Source organism: Chiloscyllium plagiosum, chromosome 16 (assembly GCF_004010195.1).
Source record: "Chiloscyllium plagiosum isolate BGI_BamShark_2017 chromosome 16, ASM401019v2, whole genome shotgun sequence".
NCBI lineage: Eukaryota > Metazoa > Chordata > Chondrichthyes > Orectolobiformes > Hemiscylliidae > Chiloscyllium > Chiloscyllium plagiosum.
The window spans coordinates 29,166,411-29,190,556 of record NC_057725.1 but is presented as its reverse complement, the minus strand read 5'-3'; the positions used below and the strand labels follow the sequence as shown (position 1 = coordinate 29,190,556).

At 44.5% G+C, this 24,146-nt stretch overlaps 1 protein-coding gene across 1 annotated transcript in view; it reads left to right on the top strand.

Moving 5' to 3' along the window:
- Positions 1-891: 891 nt before the first annotated feature.
- LOC122557725 (alpha-1,6-mannosyl-glycoprotein 4-beta-N-acetylglucosaminyltransferase-like) overlaps positions 892-24,146 on the top strand; it is a 44,688-nt gene continuing 21,433 nt past the window's right edge. The window contains exon 1 of the mRNA XM_043705644.1: positions 892-908. The gene's annotated coding sequence lies outside the window, so the exon portion shown is untranslated. The remainder of the gene's footprint in view (positions 909-24,146) is intronic.

Genomic DNA, 24,146 nt, shown 5'->3' with positions numbered 1-24,146 from the left:
CAAGTCACAGCATTAACATTGGTACCAGCTAGGTTGCAGGAATTTCCAGAAAGGTGGCATGGTGGCTCAGTGGTTAGCACTGCTGCCTTACAGCACCAGGGTCCCAGGTTTGATTCCAGCCTCGGGTGACTGTCTGTGTGGAGTTTGCACGTTCTCCCTGTGTCTGCGTGGGTTTCCTTCTACAGCCCAAAGATGTGCAGGTCAGGTGAACTGGCCATGCTAAATTGGTCGTAACGTTAGGTGCATTAGTCAGAGGGAAATGGGTCTGGGTGGGTTACTCTTCGGAGGGTCAGTGTGGACTGGTTGGGCCGAAGGGCATGTTTCCACACTGTAGGGAATCTAATCTAATCTAATTTACACAGACTGCCTTGAGCTTCTCTCCAGAGAGTCTCTTTTTGCCAAAATTTACTCCCCTTGCCTTCAGCCCTCGAGGCATCCACAAGACAGTTCAATCATTGAGCACACAGGCAAGTCTGCAAATTTCTTCTGAAGGCTGACGCTCAGAATGAAGTAGAAATCTCTCAGTGGAATAGACTCATAGGCTCTGTTCTGTCTCTGGGCTTTTCTTGAGTTCTAATCTGGTTTTCTGGGCATCTCTTGACCATTACTCTCTGGGCTCTCAGCCTGTTCTCACTTCCTGAACAGGTGCCTTCTGCCAACCCTGAGAGGTAACCCATTCGCCTGGTTCTGGTGCTCCTCCTCTGGCTCTTGCTAGATTTTGAGGAGGGGGTGGGTGTGACTGAAAGAGTGAGTGAGTAAGGGTGATTGGAGATTGAATGACTGACAGACTGAAGGGGTGTGTGTCTGTATGGGAGTGTCAGGCTACACCATGCAGTCAGTCCCCAATTCAAAGCTCCCTATCTGGTAAAGCACAACTAGTCCCTGCCCAGCTCTGCTGATACATTTAGGTACAAAATTATTTCTAGTTGGATTTACCTTGTCCCAGGGACAATCCAGTACCTCTGGTGATAGAATGGTAGAGTCATACAGCACAGGAACTGACCTTCGGTCCATCTAGTCCCCGCCAGTCATGTTCCCAAACTAAACTAGTCCCACCTGCCTGTATTTGGCCTGCATCCCTCCAAACCTCTCCTATTCATGTACTTATCAGAATGTCTTTCAAATGTTGTAACAGTAACTGCATCCACCACTTCCTCTGATTGTTCATTCCACACACGAACAACTCACTGTGTAAGAAAGTTGCCCCTCAGGTTCCTTTTTAAATTTTCTCCTCTCACCTTAAAAATATGCCACTGAATTTTGAACTCCCCACCTAGGGAAAAGACACTTGACAGTCACCCTCTCTATACCCCCTCCTAATTTTACAAACAGCAATAAGGTTGCCCCTATGCTCTTGTGAAAAACATCCAAGCCTTCCCAGTCTATTTTTATATCTCAAACTCTCCAGTCTTAGCCACATCTTGGTAAATATTTTCTGAGGAGAAAGTGAGGTCTGCAGATGCTGGAGATCAGAGCTGAAAATGTGTTGCTGGAAAAGCGCAGCAGGTCAGGCAGCATCCAGGGAACAGGAGAATCGACGTTTCGGGCATAAGCCCTTCTTCAGGAATGAGGAAAGTTTGTCCAGCAGGCTAAGATAAAAGGTAGGGAGGAGGGACTTGGGGGAGGGGCGTCGGAAATGCGATAGGTGGAAAGAGGTCAAGGTGAGGGTGATAGGCCAGACTGGGGTGGGGGCGGAGAGGTCGGGAAGAATGGAGTGGGAGGGGGAGTTGAAGTGTTGAGCCACATGGTGGTTGGGTTGGTTGGTCCGGGTGTCCCAGAGGTGTTCTCTGAAACGTTCCGCAAGTAGGCGGCCTGTCTCCCCCATATAGAGGAGGCCACATCGGGTGCAGAGGATGCAATAGATGATGTGTGTGGAGGTGCAGGTGAATTTGTGGCGGATATGGAAGTTTCCTTTAGGGCCTTGGAGGAAGGTGAGGGGGGAGGTGTGGGCGCAAGTCTTGCACCTCCTGTCCAGCAGACTAAGATAAAAGGTAGGGAGGAGGGACTTGGGGGAGGGGCGTCGGAAATGCGAGAGGTGGAAAGAGGTCAAGGTGAGGGTGATAGGCCAGACTGGGGTGGGGGCGGAGAGGTCGGGAAGAAGATTGCAGGTTAGGAAGGCGGTGCTGAATTCGATGGATTTGACTGAGACAAGGTGGGGGGAGGGGAAATACTTGCGGAGTGTTTCAGAGAACACCTCTGGGACACCCAGACCAACCAACCCAACCACCCTGTGCCTCAACACTTCAACTCCCCCTCTCACTCCACCAAGGATATGCAGATCTTTGGACTCCTCCATCGCCGGACCACAACAACACGACGGTTGGAGGAAGAGCGCCTCATCTTCCGCCTAGGAACCCTCCAACCACAAGGGATGCACTCGGATTTCACCAGTTTCCTCTTTTCCCCTCCCCCCATCTTGTCTCAGTCAAATCCACTGAATTCAGCACCGCCTTCCTAACCTGCAATCTTCTTCCTGACCTCTCCGCCCCCACCCCAGTCTGACCTATCACCCTCACCTTGACCTCTTTTCACCTATCGCATTTCTGACGCCCCTCCCCCAAGTCCCTCCTCCCTACCTTTTATCTTAGCCTGCTGGACACACTTTCCTCATTCCTGAAGAAGGGCTTATGCCCAAAACATCGATTCTCCTGTTCCCTGGATGCTGCCTGACCTGCTGCACTTTTCCAGCAACACATTTTCAGCGCTAAATATTTTCTGAACCCACTCCAATTTTATAATATCCTTCCTATAACAGGGTGAACATGAAACTTGAAACGGTTCAGATAAGTTTTACAAGGATGTTGCCAGGGTTGAAGGATTTGAACTATAGGGAGAGGCAGAACAAGCTGGGGCTGTTTTCCCTGGCGCGTCGGAAGCTGAGAGGTGACCTTATAGAGGTTTATAAAATCATGAGGGGCATGGATAGTGTAAATAGGTCTTTTCCCTGGGGTCAGGGAGTCCAGAACTAGAGGGTATAGTTTTAGAGTGAAAGGGGAAAAATTTAAAAGGAGCCTAAGGGGCAACTTTTTCACGCAGAGGGTGGTATGTGTATGGAATGAGCTGCCAGAGGAAGTGGTGGAGGCTGGTACAATTACAACATTTAAAAGGCAAATGGATGTGTATGTGAATAGGAAGAGTTTAGAGGAATAGGGTGAAGTGCTGGCAAATGGGACTAGATTGGGTTGGAATATCTGGTCGGCATGGATGGGTTGGACCAAAGGGTCTGTTTCCGTGCTGTACATCTCTATGACCAGAACTGCACCCTGTGCCCCAGAAGAGGACTCACCAAAGTCCTGTATGGCCACAACATTATGTCCAAATTCCTACACTCAAAGGTCTAAGTAAATGAAGGCAAGCATTCTAAATGCCTTCTTATCCACCCTATCTCCTGTGACTCAACTTTCAAAGAATTATGTACCTGAACCCCTAGATCTCTTTTCCAACTCTGTCCAGAGCCCTACCATTAACTGTATAAGTCCTGACCTTTTTGAATTACCAAAATACAATATCTCACGTTTATCCAAAGTAAACCCCATTTGCCACTCCTCAGCATATTGACCCAATTGATCAAGAACTCTTTGTACTCTGAGATAACATTCTCCACTGTACACTATATCACCAATTTTGGTGTCATCTGCAAACTTACTAACCACGTTCTCCTATATTCGCATCCAAATAATTTATACAAATAATAAATAAAAGTGGACCAAGTACAATCCCTGTGGAACAGTGCTGGTCACAGGCCTCCAGTCTGAAAAACAACCTTTCACCACCACTCTGTCTCCTGCCATCAAATCAATTTTGTATCCAATTGGTAAGCTCACCCTGAATCCTGTCTGATCTAATAACTAGACATAATTGCATTTTCCTATTGATTTCAATGGATTTTTCCTTTGGGGGTATTGTCCACAGAGGTCTGTCCATGGGTCCTTGGGTTCATGAGTACCAGGGTGTGTTAACATTCGCAGTAGGAGCCTTGCAGCTGAAGGGACCAGTTGGTTGGATGGCTGCTTTGTGATGCTCTGTGACACCAACAGCACAGATTCAATTCCCACTTTCTCAATCTCTCCGCTCCACCTGAAGAGTGCTGACCCTTGGGTTAAACTCAGCAGCATTCACCTCTCTCTCTCTCTAAACAGAGACTGTCCCTCTGGGACTATGGAGACTTGACCTTCATCTTATAACTGAGGGGAAACCCTTCCTCCTTCTGAAAGGAAGGAGCCTGGATGACCCTGGAAGAGACACTGTGGAGGACTCCATCCCCGAGGAGGGGGGTGGGGGGGGGAAGCGGGGAATAGAAATTGACACACTTTCCCTTTGAAAGTGAGAAGGAAACCAGATCACAAAACCAGAAAGCACAATACAACTCTGTCCCCACCCTCCCCCATGGCAGCCACTGGAGACTCACAAGTTTACAGTGTCCATTTAAGGACTCAAGTTTTCAGGAGTGAAGGTGAGAGTTTCAGTTCAGCGGCTCGTTGTGATTGTCACATTGGGAGAGGGACAGAGAGAAGCAGAGAAACTTGCCGTGTGTCTCCCCTCACCGCCCAGTCTCAGGGAAACCAGGCTGACACAGTGTCCTGGCAGCACTTTCCATGGAAGTTCGCCTCACAAGGAATTTCCAGAATAAAAACGAGGGTTCACGTCCGGCTGAGGGAGGAGAGGCATGAGGAGGGGCCGAGGCAGGAGGCGGCGCTGCTGAGAGGGAATGTCACATCCCAGCCCCAGACTGTACTGTCTGCAATCTCACATCCCCAGCGAGCCTGCATCAGCTGAAGGTAGGAAGGGGTAACCTTGTTTTCTAAAAAAAAAATTGGAGAGGAAATGCCTGAAGCTGGCGACGACTTTCCAAACAGGGATTTGGGTGCTAGTTCAGGGCGAGCACGGGGGATGGATGTGGGGGATAGTTATTTAGCAGCAACCCCAGGACGGTGAGCTCGTCCCACAGCACAACATGTTTTGCAAAATCAGGTAGTCTTAGTGAGGAGAGAAATTGAGATTATATTTTAAACCTGTGCCCTCTCATTGCGACATATCCTCGAACTTGTATCCCAGCAAGGGTTTAGAAGTATGGACAAATTCACGAGGAAGAAAGTCACGAGAGCAATATTTTTCAAGTTCTAGGTTTCTGTTTGTGTGTGTGTGTGTGGTGGGGGGGTGCTGCAGTCAAATGTTGACTGTAAAGAAAAACACTTAAAAGGTCCCGTCCTTCAGCTCTCTGGCAGTGTTTTGCAGCAGTGATGTTAGTTGTGTAACAGAGCTGAAGTTCCCAGTGTGAGGAGGGAACAGCCTCTCTTCCCCCCCCCCCCCCCAGTGAATTAGTGAGGCTCCAGACTCCAACCACTGGAGCACCTCATCCAGACTGACCCACCCACTGTATTACTTTGTCTTTTGGAGGAGTTCTCTCAGTAGAACAGTAAAGAACCATATTATTTCACAGAGAAGCTATTGGCCATTTAGCCCTGAACCACTGGAAGAAGCAGCTTATTTGTTCTGATGACATTGCTGTGGGTGTGAGCCTTAGCTGGGTGAGATGATAACAGCCCTGATGAAGTGCTTTTGCCCAAAACGTTGATTCCTCTGCTCCCCGGACACGACCTAACCTGTTGTGTTTTTCTAGCACCACACTCAACTCTAATCTCCAGCTTCTGCAGTCCTCACTTTCACCCTCAGATAGCAACAGTTTAAAGGGTGGGCAAGCTGAGAGGTCTCAAGGCCATTTTCCAGTTTAGCAAGTTTACAGGCCAATGAGGAAGTAAGTGTTACTGGATCAGTTTCTAACGAATGAGATGGGTTCAAACAACAAAGAACATTACAGCACAGAAACAGGCCCTTCAGCCCTCCAAGCCTGTGCCGATCCAGATCCTCTATCTAAACCTGTTACCTATTTTCTAAGGACCTATATCCCTCTGTTCCCTGCCCTTTCATGAATCTGTCTAGATACATCTCAAATAACGTTATCATGCCCATCTCTACCACCTCCGCTGGCAATGCATTCCAGGCACCCACCAGCCTTTGCGAAAAGAACTTTCCACGCATATCTCCCCTAAACCTTTCACCTCCCACCTTGATCTCGTGACTCCTAGTAATTGAGTCCACCACTCTGGGGAAAGTGCTTCTTGCTATCCACCCTGTCTATACTCTCTCATGATTTTGTAGACCTCAATCAGCTCCCTGTCAACCTCCGTCATTCTAATGAAAATAATCCTAATCTACTCAATCTCTCTTCATAGCTAGCACCCTCCATACCAGTCAACATCATGGTAAAACTCCTCTGCACCCTCTCCAAAGCATTCAAATCCTTTTGATAATGTGGCAACCAGAACTGTACGCAGTATTCCAAATGTGGCCAGACCAAAGTTGTATACAACTGTAACATGACCTGCTAACTCTTGTACTCAATACCCTGCCCAATGAAGGAAAGTATGCCGTATGCCCTCTTGACCACTATTGACCTGCATTACCACCTTCACGGGACAATGGATCTGAACACACCGATCTCTCTGTACATCAAGTTTTCCCAGGACTTTTCCATTTACTATATAGTTCGCTCTTGAATTGGATCTTCCAAAATGTATCACCTCACATTTGCCCGGAATGAACTCCAGCTGCCATTTCTCCACCCAATTCTCCAAGCTACCTATATTTGGAATTCTGTGACTCTCCCCTTCGTTATCTGCTACTCCACCAATCTTAGTGTCATATGCAAACTTACTCATCAGACCACCTATACCTTCCTCCAGATCATTTATATATAATCACAAACAACAGTGGGCCCAGCACGGATCCCTGTGGAACACCATTGGTCACAAGTCTATATTTTGAGAAACTCCCTTCTACCACTACTCTCTGTCTCCTGTTGCCCAGCCAGTTCTCTGTCCATCTAGCTAGTACACTCTGAACCCCATACGACCTTACGTTCTCCATCAGCCTAATATGGGGAACCTGATCAAATGCCTTAATGAAGTCCATGTCTATGACATTTACAGCCCGTCCCTCATCAAAAAACTTTGTCACTTCCTGAGAAAGGTCTATTAAGTTGGTAATGCATGACCTTCCCTGCACGTAACCATGCTGTCTATCGCTGATAGGCCCATTTTCTTCCAAATGGGAATAGATCTTATCCCTCAATATCTTCTCCAGCAGCTTCCCTACCACTGGTCTATAATTACCTGGATTATCCCTGTTATCCTCCTTAAACAAGGGGACAACATTAGCAATTCTCCAGTGTTCCGGGTCCTCCCCCATTTTTAAGGATGCTGCAAAAATATCTGTTAAGACCCCATCTATTTTTTCTCTCTCACTTCCCTCAGTAACCTGCGATAAATCTCATCCATACCTGGGGACTTGCCCACATTAATGCCTTTTACAATACCCAACACTTCCTCCCTCCTCATGCCAACTTGCCTAGAGTAATCAAAGATCTATCCCTAACCTCAACATCCATCATGTCTCTCTCCTCAGTGAATACCGATGCAAAGTACTCATTATAGTTCGCTCTTGAATTGGATCTTCCAAAATGTATCACCTCACATTTGCCCGGAATGAACTCCTTAACCCTGTTTGCTAAAGATATTTCATTACCCCTTTGAGTCCTCTTAATTCCACATTTCAGGTTGGTCCAACTTTCCCGATTATTCTTCCAAAGCTTCATCTGTTTTCAGTCACTTAGACCTTATATATGCTTCCCTTTACTTCTTAGCTAGTCTCACAATCTTATCTGTCATCCATAGTTCCCTCATCTTGCCATTTCTATCCCTCATTTTCACAGGGACATATCTCTCCTGAACTCTAATCAACCTTTCTTTGAAAGCCTCCTACATATCGAATGTGGATTTCCCTTCAAACAGCTGCTCCCGATCCACATTCCCCAGCTCCTGCTGAAGTTTGGTATAGTTGGCCTTCCCCCAATTTAGCATCTTCCTTTAGGATCACGTTCGTCTTTGTCAATGAGTATTATAAAACTTATGGAATTGTGATTACTATTCCCAAAATAATCCCCTACTGAAACTTCACCCACCTGGCCGGGCTCATTTCCCAACACCATGTCCAGTATGGCCCCTTTCTGAATTGGACTATTTACATACTGCTCAAGAAAACCCTCTTGGATGCTCCTTACAAATTCTGCTCCATCCAGACCTCTAACACTAAGTGAGTCCCAGTCAATGTTGGGAAAATTAAAACCTCCTATCACCATCGCCCTGTTGCTCCTGCATCTTTCCATGATCTGATTACATATTTGTCCCTCTATCTCAAGCTTGCTGTTGGGAGGCCTGTAGTACAGCCCCAACATTGTTATCGCACTCCTCCTATTTCTGAGTTCTGCCCATATTGCCTCACTGTTTGGGTCTTCCATAGTGCCCTCCTTCAGCACAGCTGTGATATCTTCTTTGACCAGTACCGCAACTCCTACACCCCTTTTACCTCTCCCTCTATCCCACCTGAAGCATCGATATCCTGGGATATTAAGTTGCCAATCATGCCCTTCCCTCAACCAAATCTCAATAATAGCAATAGCATCATACTCCCGGGTATTAATCCAAGCCCTAAGTTCACCTGCCGTACCCACTACACTTCTCGCATTAAAACAAAAGCACCTCACACTACCAGTCCCTCTGCATTCATCTTCTGCTCCCTGCCTACTCTTTCCCCTTAGTCACACTGACTTCATTATCTCGTTTTCCTTCCAGGCTTTAGTTATTATCTCCGTCCTGTCCATTAACCTCCTCATTTGGTTCCCATCCCCCTGCCACATTAGTTTAAACTCTCCCAACAGTGTTTGTAAAAGCACCCCAAGAACATTGGATCCAGTCCAGGTGTAGACCGTCCAATTTGTAATAGTCTCACCTCCTCCAGCCCCGGTCCCAATGGCCCAAAAACCTGAACCCCCTCCCTCCTGCACCATCTCTCAAGCCATGCAATTATCCTGCTTATTCTATCATTCCTACTCTGACTAGCACGTAGCACTGGTAGCAATCCTGAGATCACTACCTCTGAGGTCCTACCTTTTGACTTGGTTCCTAACTTCCTAAATTCTATTTGTAGGACCTCATCCCATTTTTGGCCTATGTGCACCATGACAACTGACTGTTCACCCTCCCCCTTCAGAACGCTCTGCAGCCGATCTGAGACAGCCCTGACCCGTGCATCTGGGAGGCAAAATACCATTCGGGAGTCTCGTTTTCGACCACAGAACTGCCTATCTGTTCCCCTTACAATTGAATCCCCTATGACTATAGCCCTTCCACTTTTTTTCCAGCCCTCTGTATAGCAGAGCCAGCCATGGGGCTATGAACTGGGTACTGCTGCCTTCCCCTGGTGAGCCATCTCCCCCAACAGTATCCAAAACGGTATACTTGTTTGGGAAGGAGATGACCACCAGGGACACCTGCACAGCCTTCCTGCTCTTTCTTTGCCTTTCACTAAACATGCTATCCAAAACCCTCTCAACATATCGGATGCTCCGCAGCTCCAGAGCCGTCATGTGGTCTAACGAGCTGCAGCTGGACACACTTCCTGCAGGTGAAGGAATCAGAGACATCCGCTGTGTCCCTGGGCTCCCACATTGACCAAGAGGAGCATAACATGGGTCTGAGATCTCCTGCCATTTTTAATCTAGGCTTATCTCAGTCCAACTACAATATCAAATAATGGATAAAAGAGAAAGGAAAGAAAGAAAAATTTTTACCAAACGCATGATAAAAAAATAGAAAAGCCTCCTCTATCAACACACCACTGAGTCTTTCCTACTTTGGTTAGAGGGGGTGGGTGCATGATGCTACACGTGTAGTATCTCGGGTTCAGCTGGTGCCCAAATATGTCAGTTTGCTCACCTTCCCAGAATGCAGTTTGACAGCTCCCACTCAGCTCCTCGCTCTCACTGCGCCCGCTGCTGTTGCAAAATGAAGGCTGCTGACTCTCGACTTTAGTCCTTTTCAAGGGAAATTTACCTTCCCAGCAGCCTCCTGATCCTTGCTGTCATCACTCCCACTGCTGCAAAACGAAGGCCGCTGACTCTCAAGGTGAAAAAATAGAAAAACCTTATCTCATCAACACACCACAGAATGTTTTTTTCTTTGGTTAGAGGAGGAGGGTAGGTGGGAGACGTGGTGTCAATAAGGGAACATTTGGGGATTTTAGTATCTGACAGCTTAGGATAGCTATCGAATGGAACAAGGGGCAGTCTGGAGTAAAAATGTCCAATTGGAAGAGCAGCTGTTTCTGATTAAAATAAATGTGCCTTGAGTGAAGGAGAATGGAAGATGAGCAGACTGACATGTCGGTAAATAATAGACTGCCTTTATAACGGAGGTGGTTCCAATATGGTCAAGAGCCTTCTAACTTGGTGGAAAGGGAATGCAATGGAAAAGTCCTTGAATGACAAAAAACAGTAAAATGACACATAAGGCAGGTGTTAAATAAAAGTACAAGTGAAGATTAGGCTGGAAATAGAACATGCCATGGGAAACTGAGAACAAAATAACAGCAAAAGCAGTAGGAGAGTGCAGTAACAACCAGCATTGAGTACATCCAAAAGTTCTTTATACATAGAGGTGCGTTGAGGCCAATTAATGATTTAAAAAAAAGGGTGAAGGCAGGGTAATGGTTAAGAAACAAAATGAATAATTTACTGCCTTTACCAGGGAAGATGATGTTTTGAAGTCAGAGTGAAAAAGGTCATTGACACTTTGAGTGGACTAAAGATCACTAATGAGGAAGTAATTAGCTCTTGTTAAAGTTGGTAAGTTGCTTGCACCTTCTCAGATGCATCAAGGATAATGAGCATGGTATTGGTAGAACATGGGGAGGTGCTGGCCATAATCTTCTGAACGTTCTTCGACATTGATGATACCAGAAAATAGGAGATTTGCAAATGGTTACCCCATTGCTCAAGAAAGGATCACCAGTTTAACCTCAGTGGTGAGAAAGCTTCTTGAAACATTAACACAGAAAGAAAATTAGCAGTTACTTGGGCGTGTATGGATTTGTTAAGGAAAGTCGATCTGAATTTAACAGGAAGTAAATATTAGGTCAGTTTATTTGATTAGAGTCGTGAAGGTAGTTAATGAAGTGCATGAGGGCTTCCAAAATGTGGTGTTACATAACAACCTTCTCAATAAATTTGAGATAAAATGGAGAATGGCAGCATGGATACTAAATTGATGAGTGACAGAAAAAATTGCAGTGAATCATCGTATTTTGGACTGGAGGGAAGTATTCACTGGGTTTCCAGTGATTGGTGTGAGGATCCCTACTTTTCTTGATATCTAGGAATGACTTACACTTGGGGATGTAGGACACAGTTTCAAAATTTGCAGAAGTCTGAATATTTCCTTTATTGGTCAGAGTATAAGGGTTGGGAGGCCCTGTTGCGGCTGTACAGGATGTTGATGAGACTGTTTTGGAATATGGTGTGCAATTCTGGTCTCCTTCCTATCGGAAAGATGTTGTGAAATTTGAAAGGGTTCAGAAAAGAGTTACAAGGATGTTGCTAGGGTTGGAGGATTTGAGCTACAGTGAGAGCCTGAGTAGGCTGGGGCTGTTTTTCCTGGAGCGTTGGAGGTTGAGGGGTGACCTTATTGAGGCTTAAAAAATCATGAGGAACATGGATAGGATAAATAGACAAGGTCTTTTCCCTGGGGTCAAGGGTGAGAGGGGTAAAATGTAAAATGGACTAAAAGGACAACTTTTTCACACAGAGGGTGGTACGTGTATGGAATGAGCTGCCAGAGGAAGTGGTGGAGGTTGGTAAAATTGCAACATTGAAAAGGCATCTGGATGGGTATATGAATAGGAAGGGTTGGAGAGATATGAGCCAGGTGCTGACAAATGGGATAGATTGGGTTGGGATATCTGGTCGGCATGGATGAGTTGGACCGAAGGGTCTGTTTCCGTGCGGTACATCTCTATGACACTATTTGTAAATACTATTGAGTGGACGGTAGTGATAAGCACCCAGATGGTATAAACAGGCTAGTGGAATGGATGGAATGACAGTCAGGAGTGTGGTGTTGGAAAAACACAGCAGATCAGGCAGCATCCAAGGAGCAGAAAAATCGACATTTCAGGCAAAAGCCCTTCATCAGGATGGAATGATTTATGAAACTTAATATCATACTCCTGAAGTGATGCATTTTGGTAGGAAAATCTCTGTAAGCACATTAATATCTTCCTATGTTTGAGCAAAGATAACACAAAGCACTGAGCTTGGAAGTCTGGATTAGAGTGGTGCTAGAAAAGCACAGCAGGTCGAGCAGCATCCAGAGAGCAGGACAATTGACATTTCAGGCAAAAGCCCTTCATCAGGAATGAGCTTGGACATGGCAGGCTTGCTGACGAATGCAAGGTGTTTATTCAATTCCTCTGCTAATTCCTGGTTTCCTTTAATTATTTCCCCAGCCTCATTCCCTGAGGAGCAAATGTTGACTTCAGCTTTCCTCTTCCTTTTTATATATTTAAAGAAGCACTTGCTGTCTGTCTTGAAATTGTTTGCAAGTTTATCCTCAAAAGTTTGTTTTATCGCTTTTTTTGTGGTTGTCTTTTGACATCTTCCCAATCCTCTAGCATACTACTGATCGCTGTCACATTGTATGATTTTTCCCTTCAATTTGATGCTCTGCTTAACTGCCCTGGTTAATTGTGGTTGGTTTATCCCTTCCTTGAATCCTTCTTCCTCACTGAAATATGTCTTTGGTGTGAGCTGTGCACCATTTCCTTACACCTCTGCCACTGCTCCTCAACCATCTTTGCGGCTGATTTCCTCGAATTCCAGGAGCAGCAATTACTGTTTTATATGCTGTGGCATTGTTTTGGAACTTTGGGAGAGAAAAGATCAAGACAATGGCACTTTGAGAAGGAGGAAGACAGACAAAAGGCAGCAACCAGGTGGTCAGAGAGAGAAACCTACATTGCTGTCTGACACAGCAGTGAATCTGCACAGTTACTATAGCCTTTGCTGTTTGGGTTCAAGTATCTCTGGACATTGGAGTGTGTCTGGGAAAAATGAACAAACAGCAAAATTCCCAGCTGACCTTAGACAAACCTGTGTAGGAGATCTTACAATACTAGAGCAGTTAAGTGCATAGTTTTTAAGTGTAACCTTGCTGTAAATCTACAATAGTGAGTAGCGTGAGCTCTTTCTTGATTATATGTTTTATTGAGATGTGTCCCTTGAATAAATTTGACCACAAGTACTAGTTTAGCCTGGAGCAGTGTTTTTAGAGCTGTAAGATGGGTTATTTTCTGGGTCTGTAGATTGTGAAGGAGCAACGATAGAGAGTGATATGCTGTTCCTGTCGGATGTGGGAGATTAGGGAGAGTTTCCATGTTACTGATGATTATGTGTGCAGGAAGTGTGTTTGGTTGTGCACGCTATCAGATCGCATGGATTGGTTGGGCCAGCAGTTAGAGCCAATGAGGAATTTACAGGAGCTGGGGGTGGTGGTGTGTGATGGATGATAGGAAGGAAGAAAAACCGCAGATACAGTCAGATAGATGGGTTTACTCCAGGAAAGGTAGGTGGGTTAGGGAGGTAGTGCAGGAGTCTCCTGTAACTATCCCCACCTCAAACAAATATGCTGTTTTGGAAAACATAGGGGGTGATGGACTCTTTCGGGATTGTACACAAACAGTTTCTGGTATCAAGACAGGCTGTAATGTAATGAGGGGTCCATCAGGTTCCAAGCAATTAATTGTGATAGGCGACTGTCTAGTCAGAGACACAGGCCGACGTCTCTGCGGCAAGTAGCGAAAAATCAGAATTGTGTGTTACCTCCCTGGTGCCACGATCAAGGATGTCTCAGAGAGGCTGCAAAATATTCTCAAATGGGAGAGAGACCAGCAGGACGTCATTGTACATATTGGAACTAACAACATAGGAAGGGAGAATATAGAAAGTTAGCCTAGAATTTAAAAAGGAGGTCCTCGAGAATAGTAATATATGGATTACTCCTGGTGCTTTGAGCTGGTGAGGTCAGGAATAGGAGGATAGAGCAGATGAATGCATGACTGAGGAGCTGGTGTTTAGGAGAAAGAGTCATATTTTTGGATCATTGAAATCTCTTCTCGGGTAGGAGTGACCTGTACAAGAAGGATGGATTGCACCTAAATTGGAAGGGGACTAATATACCGGCAGGCAGATTTGTGAGAGTTGCTCGGGAGGATTTAAACTAGTGAGGTGGGTGGGTCCCAGGGAGATATTGAGGAAAGAGATCAATCTGAGACTGATAAAGTTGGGAAAAGGAACAGTTAAACAGTTAGGGCAAGCTGGGACAAAGCAGAGAACAAGGTAGGACTGATAAATTAAACTGCATTGATTCAATGCAAGAGACCTAACAGGGAAGGCAGATGAACTCTGGGCATGGTTAGGAACATGGGACTGGGATATCATAGCAATTACAGAAACATGGCTCAGGGATGAACAGGACTGGCAGCTTAATGTTCCAGGATACAAATGCTATAGAAAGGATAGAAAGGGAGACGAGAGGAGGGGGAATGGAGTTTTTGATAAGGAATAGCATGACAGCTGTACTTGGGAAGATATTTCTGGGAATACATCCAGGGAAGTTATTTGAGTGGAACTGAGAAATAGGAAAGGGATGATCACCTTATTGGAATTGTATTATAGACCCCCTAATAGTTAGTGGGAAATTGAGAAAAAAATTTATAAGATCTCAGCTATCTGTAAGAATAATAGGATGGTTATGGTAGGGGATTTTGACTTTCCAAAAGTATACTGGGACTGCCATAGTGTTAAGAGTTTAAACGGAGAAGCATTTGTTAAGTGTGTGCAAGAAAACTTTCTGATTTAGTATGTGGATGTACCAACTAGAGAAGGTGCAAATCCTGACCTACACTTGGCAAATAAGGCAGGGCAGGTGACTGAGTTGTCAGTGAGGGAGCACTTTGGGGCGAGCAACCATAATTCTATTAATTTTAAAATAGTGATGGGAAAGGATAGACTGGATCTAAAAGTTGAAGTTCAAATTTAGAGGAAGGCCAATTTTGACAGTTTTAGGCAAGAACTTTCAAAAGCTGATTGGGCACAGATGTTCGCAGGTAAAGGGACGGCTGGAAAATGGGAAGCCTTTGAAAATGAGATAACGAGAGTCCAGAGACAGTATATTCCTATTAGGTTGAAAGGAAAGGCTGGTAGGTGTAGGGAATGCTGGATGACTAAAGCAATTGAGGGTTTGGTTAAGAAAAGAAAGGAAGCATATATCCGATATGTACAGGATAGATTGAGCGAATCCTTAGAAGAATATAAAGGCAGTGGGTATATACTTAAGTGGGAAATCAGGAGGGCAGAAAGGGGACATGAGATAGCTTTGGTAAATAGATTTAAGGAGAATCCAAAGTGATTCTATAAATACATTAAGGACAAAGGGTAACTAGGGAGAGAATAGGGCCCCTCAAAGATCAGTAAGGCTGCCTACGCATGGAGCCGCAGGAGATGGGGGAGATACTAAGCAAGTATTTTGCATCAGTATTTACTGTGGAGAAGGACATGGAAAATATAGAATCTGGGGAAATAGATGGTGACATTTTGAAAAATGTCCATAGACCATAGAACATAGAAAAGTACAGCTCAGAACGATGTTGTGCTGAGATTTAATCCTAATGTAAAATATAGTAACTTAACCTACTCACCCCTCACTCACTGCTATCCATGTGCATGTCCAGTAGTTGCTTAAATGTCCCTAATGACTCTGCTGCCACCACCACCGCTGGCAACATATTCCATGCCTTCACAACTCTCTGCATAAAGAACCTTCCTCGGACGTCTCCTTTATACCTTCCTCCTAATATCTTCAAACTATGACTTCTTGTACCGGTCAATCCTGCCCTGGGGAAAAGTCTCTGGCTCTTGACTCTATCCATTCCACTCATTATTTTGTACACCTCGATCAGGTCTTCTCTCTTCCTCCTTCTCTCCAGAGAGAAAAGTCCAAGTTTATTCAATCTTTCTTCATAAGGCAAACCCTCCAGTCCAGACAGCATCCTGGTAAACCTTCTTTGCACCCTCTCCAAAGCCTCTGTATCTTTCCTATAGTAGGGTGACCAGAACTGAACACAATATTCCAAGTGTGGTCTCAACAGGGATTTGTAAAGCTGCAGCAAAACCTCGTGGCTCTTAAACTCCATCCCACTGTTAATGAAAGCCAAAACACCATAAGCTTTCTTAACAACCACTTGGGTGGCAACTTTGAGGGATCTATGTACTTGAACACCAAGATCCCTCTGTTCTCCACTCTGCCAAGAATCCTGTCCTTAATCCTATCTTCAGCATTTGAGTTTGGCCTTCCAAAATGCATCACTGCACATTTATCCAGTTTGAACTCCATCTGCCATTTTTCAGCCCAGCTCTGCATCCTGTCTATGTTGCACTGCAGCCTGCAGTAGCCCTCAATACTATCGCTGACACCTCCAACCATTGTGTCATCTGCAAATTTACTAACCTACCCCTCAACCTCCTCATCCAGCAAATTTACTAACCTACCCCTCAACCTCCTCATCCAAGTCAACTGCAAAGAGCAGAGGCCCAAGAACAGAGCCCTGTGGGACCCCACTCAACACTGTCCTCCAGGCAGAATACTTTCCATCTACAACCACTCTCTGCCTTCTGTCAGCCAGCCATATTACAGGGGAAGTGGTGCTGGATGTCTTGAAGTGCATAAAAGTGGATAAATCCCCAGGACCTGATCAGGTGTACCCTAGAACTCTGTGGGAGGCTATGGAATTGATGGCTGGGCCCCTTGCTGGAATACTTGTTTCATCAATAGTCATGGGTGAGATGCCAGAAGACTGGAGGTTGGCTAACGTGGTGCCACTGTTTAAGGAAGGTGGTAAGGAAAATCTAGGAAACTATAGACTGGTGAGCCTGACATTGGTGATGGGCATGTTGTTGGAGGGAATCCTGAGAGACAGGATTTACATGCATTTGGAAAAGCCAAGGACTGATTAGGGATAGTCAACATGGCTTTGTGAGTGGGAAATCATGTCTCACTACTTGATTGAGTTTTTTGAAGAAGTAACAAAGAGGATTGATGAGGGCAGAAAGTGGATCTGATCTATGTGGACTTAAGTAAGGTGTTCAACAAGGTTCCTCATGGTAGACTGGTTAACAAGGTTAGCTCTCGTGGAATACAGGGACAACTAGCCATTTGGATACAGAACTGGCTCAAAGCTAGAAGACAGAGGGTGGTGGTAGAGTGTTGCTTTTCAGACTGGAGGCCAATGATCAGTGGTATGCCGCAAGGATCGGTGCTGGGCCCACTACTTTTTGTCATTTATATAAATAATTTGGATGTGTACATAGGAGGTATAGTTAGTAAGTTGGAGATGTAGTGGACAGCAAAGAAGGTTACCTCCTAGTACAATGTGATCAGATGGGCCAAAGGGCTGAAGATTGGCAGGTGGAGTTTACACATTAGTTAGGCCAGTTTTGGAATATTGTGTGCAATTTTGGTCTCCCACCTATCTGAAGGATGTTGTGAAACTTGAAAGGGTTCAGAAAAGATTTGCAACAATGTTGCCAGGATTAGATGGTTTGAGCTTTAGAGAGAAGCTGAGTGGGCAGGGTCTGTTTTCCCTGGAGCGTCAGAGGCTGAGGGGTGACCTTATTAAGGTTTATAAAATCATGAGGGGCATGGATAGGGTAAATAGACAAGGTCTTTTCCCTGAGGTGGGGGAATCCAGAACTAGAGGGCATAGGTTTAAGGTGAGAGGGGAAAGATTTTAAAAAGGACTTAATGGGCAACTTTTTCACACTGAGGGTAGGGCACGTATGGAATGAGCTGCCAGAGGAAGTGGCAGAGGCTGGTACAATTGCAACATTTAAAAGGCATCTGGATGGGTATATGAATAGGAAGGGTTTGGAGGGATATGGACCAAGTGCTGGCAAATAGGACTAGATTGGGTTGGGCTATCTGGTCAGCTGGATGAGTTGGATCGAACGGTCTGTTTCCATGTTGTACATCCCTAGGACTATGACTTACTTAAGCTTAGTGCATGGTTTTCAACCCATGATCCTCCCTCTCAAACTGAATGCTAAACTTTACCACATTGCACTCACTGTTTCCCAGGGGATCTTTTATACTGACATCATTTATTAAACCTGCCTCATTACACATCACTGTATCCAAAATAGCCTGACCCCTCTTTGGACCCACCACATATTGTTCTAGGAAACTGTTCCAAATACAGATAATAAGTGGTTAGGATTATTGAGATTCTACCTGGTTGTATTGTATAGCTGATGATAGCACAGTCATTAATAAGAGCATGATTACAGCCTTCACCTACTGTTAACAGAAACGCATTAAATGCCACGTCTCCATCAGCCGGATCAATTTCTTTGTACGTACTTACTCTATTCATGGAGTCATAGAGTCGTAGAGTCACAGAGATGTACAGCACAGAAACAGACCCTTTGGTCCAACTCGTCCATGCCGACCAGGCATCCCAACTCGATCTAGTCCCACCTGCCAGCACCCACCCCGTATCCCTCCAAACCCTTCCTATTCATATACCCATCCAAATGCCTTTTAAATGTTGCAATTGTACCAGCCTCCACCACTTCCTCTGGCAGCTCATTCCGTACACGTACCACCCTCTATGTGAAAATGTTGCCCCATAGGTCTCTTTTATATCTTTCCTCTCTCACCCTAAACCTATGCCCTCTGGTTCTCAATGCCCTGACCCCAGGGAAAAGACTTTGTCTATTTACTCTATCCATGCCCCTCATGATTTTATAATCCTTCATAAGGTCATCCCTCAGCTTCCGACACTCCAGGGAAAACAGCCCCAGCCTATTCAACCTCTCCCTATAGCTCAAATCCTCCAACCCTGGCAACATCCTTGTAAATCTTTTTTTGAACCACTTCAAGTTTCACAGCATCTTTCCGATAGGAAGGAGACCAGAATTGCATGCAGTATTCCAAAAGTGGCCTTATCAATATCCTGTACAGCCGCAACATGACCCCCCAACTCCTGTACTCAATACTCTGACCAATAAAGGGAAGCATACCAAAAGCTTTCTTCACTATCCTATCTCCCTGCGACTCCACTTTCAAGGAGATCTGTACCTGCACACCAAGGTCTCTTTATTCAGCAACATTCCCTAGGACCTTACCATTAGGCATAAGTCCTAAAATTTGCTTTCCCAAAACGCAGCATCTCACATTTATCTAAATTAAACTCCATCTGCCACTTCTCAGCCCATTGGCACATCTGATCAAGATCCCGTTATAATCTGAGGTAACCTTCTTCGCTGTTCACAACACCTCCAATTTTGATGTCATTAGATTAGATTACTTACAGTGTAGAAACAGGCCCTTCAGCCCAACAAGTCCACACCGACCCGCTGAAGCGCAACCCACCCAGACCCATTCCCCTACATTTACCCCTTCACCGAACACTACGGGCAATTTAGCATGGCCAATTCACCTAACCTGCATGTTTTTGGACTGTGGGAGGAAACCGGAGCACCCGGAGGAAACCCACGCAGACGTGGGGAGAATGTGCAAACTCCACATAATCAGTCGCCTGAGGCGGAAATTGAACCTGGGTCTCTGGCGCTGTGAGGCAGCACTGTGCCACACTGCAAACTTACAAACTATACCTCTTATGCTCACATCCAAATCATTTATATAAATGATGAAAAGTAGTGGACCCAGCATCGATCCTTGTGGCAGTTCACTGGTCACAGGCCTCCAGTCTGAAAAACAACCCTGTACCACCACCCTCTGTCTTCTACCTTTTGAGCCACCCATCCTGATCTAGGGAAAATCGAGGAGGTTAAGTAAATAACAAATCCACAGGGTAAAGAGGGTCTAAGATATTGCCTCATTTTAAAATTTCCTCTCACTGTATCTTCCCAACTTTGAGAAGACAGTATCTCTGCTGGGACATTTGTTCAAGGATGATGTCCCATAATTGTGTCAAGGTGACCACCAATATGTATTAAATTATCTCTAGCAGGATTTGTCAATAAAACCTTGCTCACTGAAACTGTCCACCACTATTACTCAGTAACAGCACTGTGTACCATCCACATGATGCACTGCAGAAATTCACCAAGTCTTCTTCAACAGCACCTTCCAAACCTACAACCCCTACCATCTAGAAGCACAAGGGCAGCAGATTCCCTTCAAGCAACTCACCATCTTGACTTGGAAATGTGTCTCCTTTCCTTCACTGTCGCTGAGTCAATATCCTGGAAAACTCTCCCTAATGGCATTGTGAGTCTACATACAGCAGGTGGATTTCAGGGTTCAGCTTAGCACCACTTTCTCAAGGGCAACTAGGGATGGGCAATAATTGCTGGTCCAGCAATGCCCATGTCCCAGGACTGAACGATACATCTACCACCCCAAAAAAGACATGGTTTGTGAATTGGATGCTTTACAAAAAGACTCAGTGGAGTGTCCTTTCTGAGACAGAGAACCTACTGCTCTTGGTTTGAAGCCTCTGAAGCACAATTAGATATTCCAATTTTGAGCACAAGACATTATCTGTAGTATTTGGCATCATGTAATCTCAAATAATGGCAAGAAATGCACTAGGTACCAGCATGGCTACTTCTAACAAGCTGCACAGATTACCTAGCTCTCACAAATATGAAGACATTCCACTTGATCTACACTTGTTCTTGAATACAAAGTTGTAGACATTCTCAAATTTGGAGTTGACCAAAGAGTAATAAACTAGTGTGATCAGTTGCAATTGGCATTTTGTGAAGATGAGCAACTACAAAAGTTACAAAGATCATTATTCAGGTATGGCCTGACAGTATTAAAGAGGTACCTGAGAAGATTCATTCACTTTGGCCGTACAGAAAACAATTTCATATATCATCTTCATGGGTAAATAAGTGCTAATACCAAAAGCATTATGCCGAAGGATCATGCCCGCATAACATCAGGGGCACATGAGTATAATCTGGACAAGATGGCTGGTATGTGAATCTGTGCAGTTGCCAGGAGAGAATCAAGATACTCAATAACTTGTGAATTCATATGAGGCCTTGAAAACATACCGACCCCAGCAGCAGAGGGAACCTCTACACCCTCACGATGTTCCATCCATCTTTGGATAACTGCAGGAACAGACCTATTCACAGTGCTCATGGAAGATTACATACATTTGATGGATCATTTATCTAATATCGGACAACAACTTAGCAAAACAATGAGCATGATTTCGCTGACATGATGAATGCTATTTTTAGTTTAGTTGGTGTGTTGGACAAAATAATTTCTGACAATACCGTGCTCAGCATTTCAATTGCTCTTTCAATTCTTTCAAGACTGCAATCTTTTGTTTAGAGTTGAGAAGCACGTGTCTTCCCTCAAATACCAACAAACTAATTCAACCTATTTTCTTAGGAATAAAATAAACTTTTTAAAACTTCTGTAAATTCCTTTTATTCCCACCTATTTCAGAGTAAGAACTTCAAACTTTCCCTTTAAAAACATCTTATAACCTTTGTAAAAGGTCTCTGACGCAAGATCAAAACAGCACAGGCTTAATCATTACCAATTCACATAACTCCAAACCCAATCTACGCTGTTAAATATTAAAGCAAACCTCTTCCAACATAAATTCAAATCTGAATTGGAATCCTTACACATTTATCAAAATAAATTTGGTTTTGTGATCTGGTTAGCAGTCCTGACTCAAACTTTGTAAAATAAAAAATTCACTTTGTTTGAACCACACCTCCTCATGAATGCAAGGCAGACCTTTGTAGTGTAAAAACTTCATGCATGCAAAGTATCTGTGTCCATACACACACAAACGCGGAGGTTGGCGTGTGGGGGTTTGGCGAAAAGTGCTTGCTTTTAAAAATAAAATTATATTACTATACTTGTTTTCTTTCTTTGAGGTTCTGAAGTGCCTGCAACAAAGGCAAGTTGCCTAAAATTACAGAATAACCCTGATGTTACATTACAGCATTGACTACTGTTTGAAGTTGTAAAACCTGTTGGGACATCTGAGTGCGTTGTGCTGAAAGCATGCAAGTTTTTTAAAAAAGTACCATTGAACTACTATTTGTAGTCTTTTGTTATTCACATGGGACGCGGGTGTTGCTGATTGGCCAGTTTTTATAGTCCATCCCTAGTTGCCCTTAAGAAGATGATGGTGAGCTGCCTTCCTGAACCACTGTAATCCATTTGCTGTAGGTTGACCCATAATGCCATTAGGGACGGAATTCCAGGATTTTGATTCAACGACAATGAGGAACAGTGATATATTTCCAATTCAGAACGGTGAGTGGCTTGGAGGGGAATTTGCAGATGATGGTATTTTCACATATCTGTTGCCCTTGCCTTTCTAGATGGAAGTGATTGTGTGTTTGGAAGGTGCTGTCATTGGTGAATTTCTGCAGCGCATCTTGTAAATAGTATATACTGCTGGTCACAGTTGGTTTTGCATATTTGACAATTTGCATAATTTCTCTGTAAATGAACAAACTGTAAATGAATGAAATAAAAGTAAAATACTGTATATGTTGGAAATCTGAAATATTAACAGCTGAATTTCAGAACTGGAAATGTTAGAGATGGAAGAGGTTTTCAGTAATTACAGAGACAGGAGTAAGAGAGGAGGGGTAGATCTGTAGTCGGGTGGAAGACGGGAGGAACTAAATAAACAAAATGACTTACATTTATTTAGACCTTTCAAACCTCTAAACACCCCAAGGAATTAACAGCCAATTTGCACATAGCTAGTCCCAACAAGTAGCAATGAAATAATGACAAGGCAGCTCATCATCATCTCAAAAACCTTTAGGTATCTGTAACAAATGCTGGTCTTTCCAGCAATGACTACACATTGTAGAAGGATTGTTATTATTACAGCAAGACCTGGACCTGGACCTGGACCTTTGGGCTGACAAATGGCAAGTGACATTCAAACCCCACAAATGCTAGGTAATGACTAACTCCAATAAGAGAGAATCTAACCATCACACCTTGGCATTCTGTGGCATTATCATTGCTGTCAATCTTTTGGAGATTGTCATTCACCAGAAACTGAGCTAGACTAGCCAAATGAATCTCATGGCTACAAGAGCAGGTCAGAGATTAGGCATTCTACGGTGAGGGATTCATCTCCTGATCTCCTAAAGTCTGTCTGCCATCTACAAGACTCCAGTCAGGAGTGTGATGGAATACTCCCCACTTGCCTGCGTGAGTGCAGCCCCAACAACACTCAAGAAGCTCAATGACATCAGGATAAAGCAGCCCACCTGATTGGTGCCACATCTGCAAACATTAAGTCCCTCCACCACCGACATGCAGTGGCAGCAGCAGGTACTACTTAGAAGATGCACTGCAGAAATTCTCCAAGCTGCCTGAGATAACACAGAGTCATTGTCACCTAGAAGAACATGGGTAGCAGATGCATACCTTCCTGAAGACATTGTGGGCCTACCGACAACAAATAGTTTGCAGTGCTTTCAGAAGACAGCTCATCACCGCCTTCACAAGGACGACAAGGGATGGGCAATAAATGCTGGGCCAGCCAGCGATGCCCATATCCCATGAATGAATAAAGAAAAAAATTCATAAGATGTGAGAATTGAAGGAAAATTGAGACCCCAAAAGGTTGTAAGGCCAGAGGGGTTACATTGGGATATATGATAAATGCTTACCAAAGTTAGGGAGAGATGAAGCCATGGAGAGTTTGATCACAAAACCATGAATTGTACATTTAAAGTATTGTAGGACCAAGAGCTGGTGTAGACCAGGAAGAGGACGGGGGTGTTTGGGCTAACTTGAGTCTCTGTAGAGGATGAATGACTATTGTTTATTGAATAGACAATAGACAATAGACAATAGGTGCAGGAGTAGGCCATTCAGCCCTTCGAGCCTGCACCGCTATTCAATATAATCATGGCTGATCATTCCTAATCAGTATCCTGTTCCTGCCTTATCTCCATAACCCTTGATTCCACTATCTTTGAGAGCTCTATCCAACTCTTTCTTAAATGAATCCAGAGACTGGGCCTCCACTGCCCTCTGGGGCAGAGCATTCCACACAGCCACCACTCTCTGGGTGAACAAGTTTCTCCTCATCTCTGTCCTAAATGATCTACCCCGTATTTTTAAGCTGTGTCCTCTGGTTCGGACTCACCCATCAGC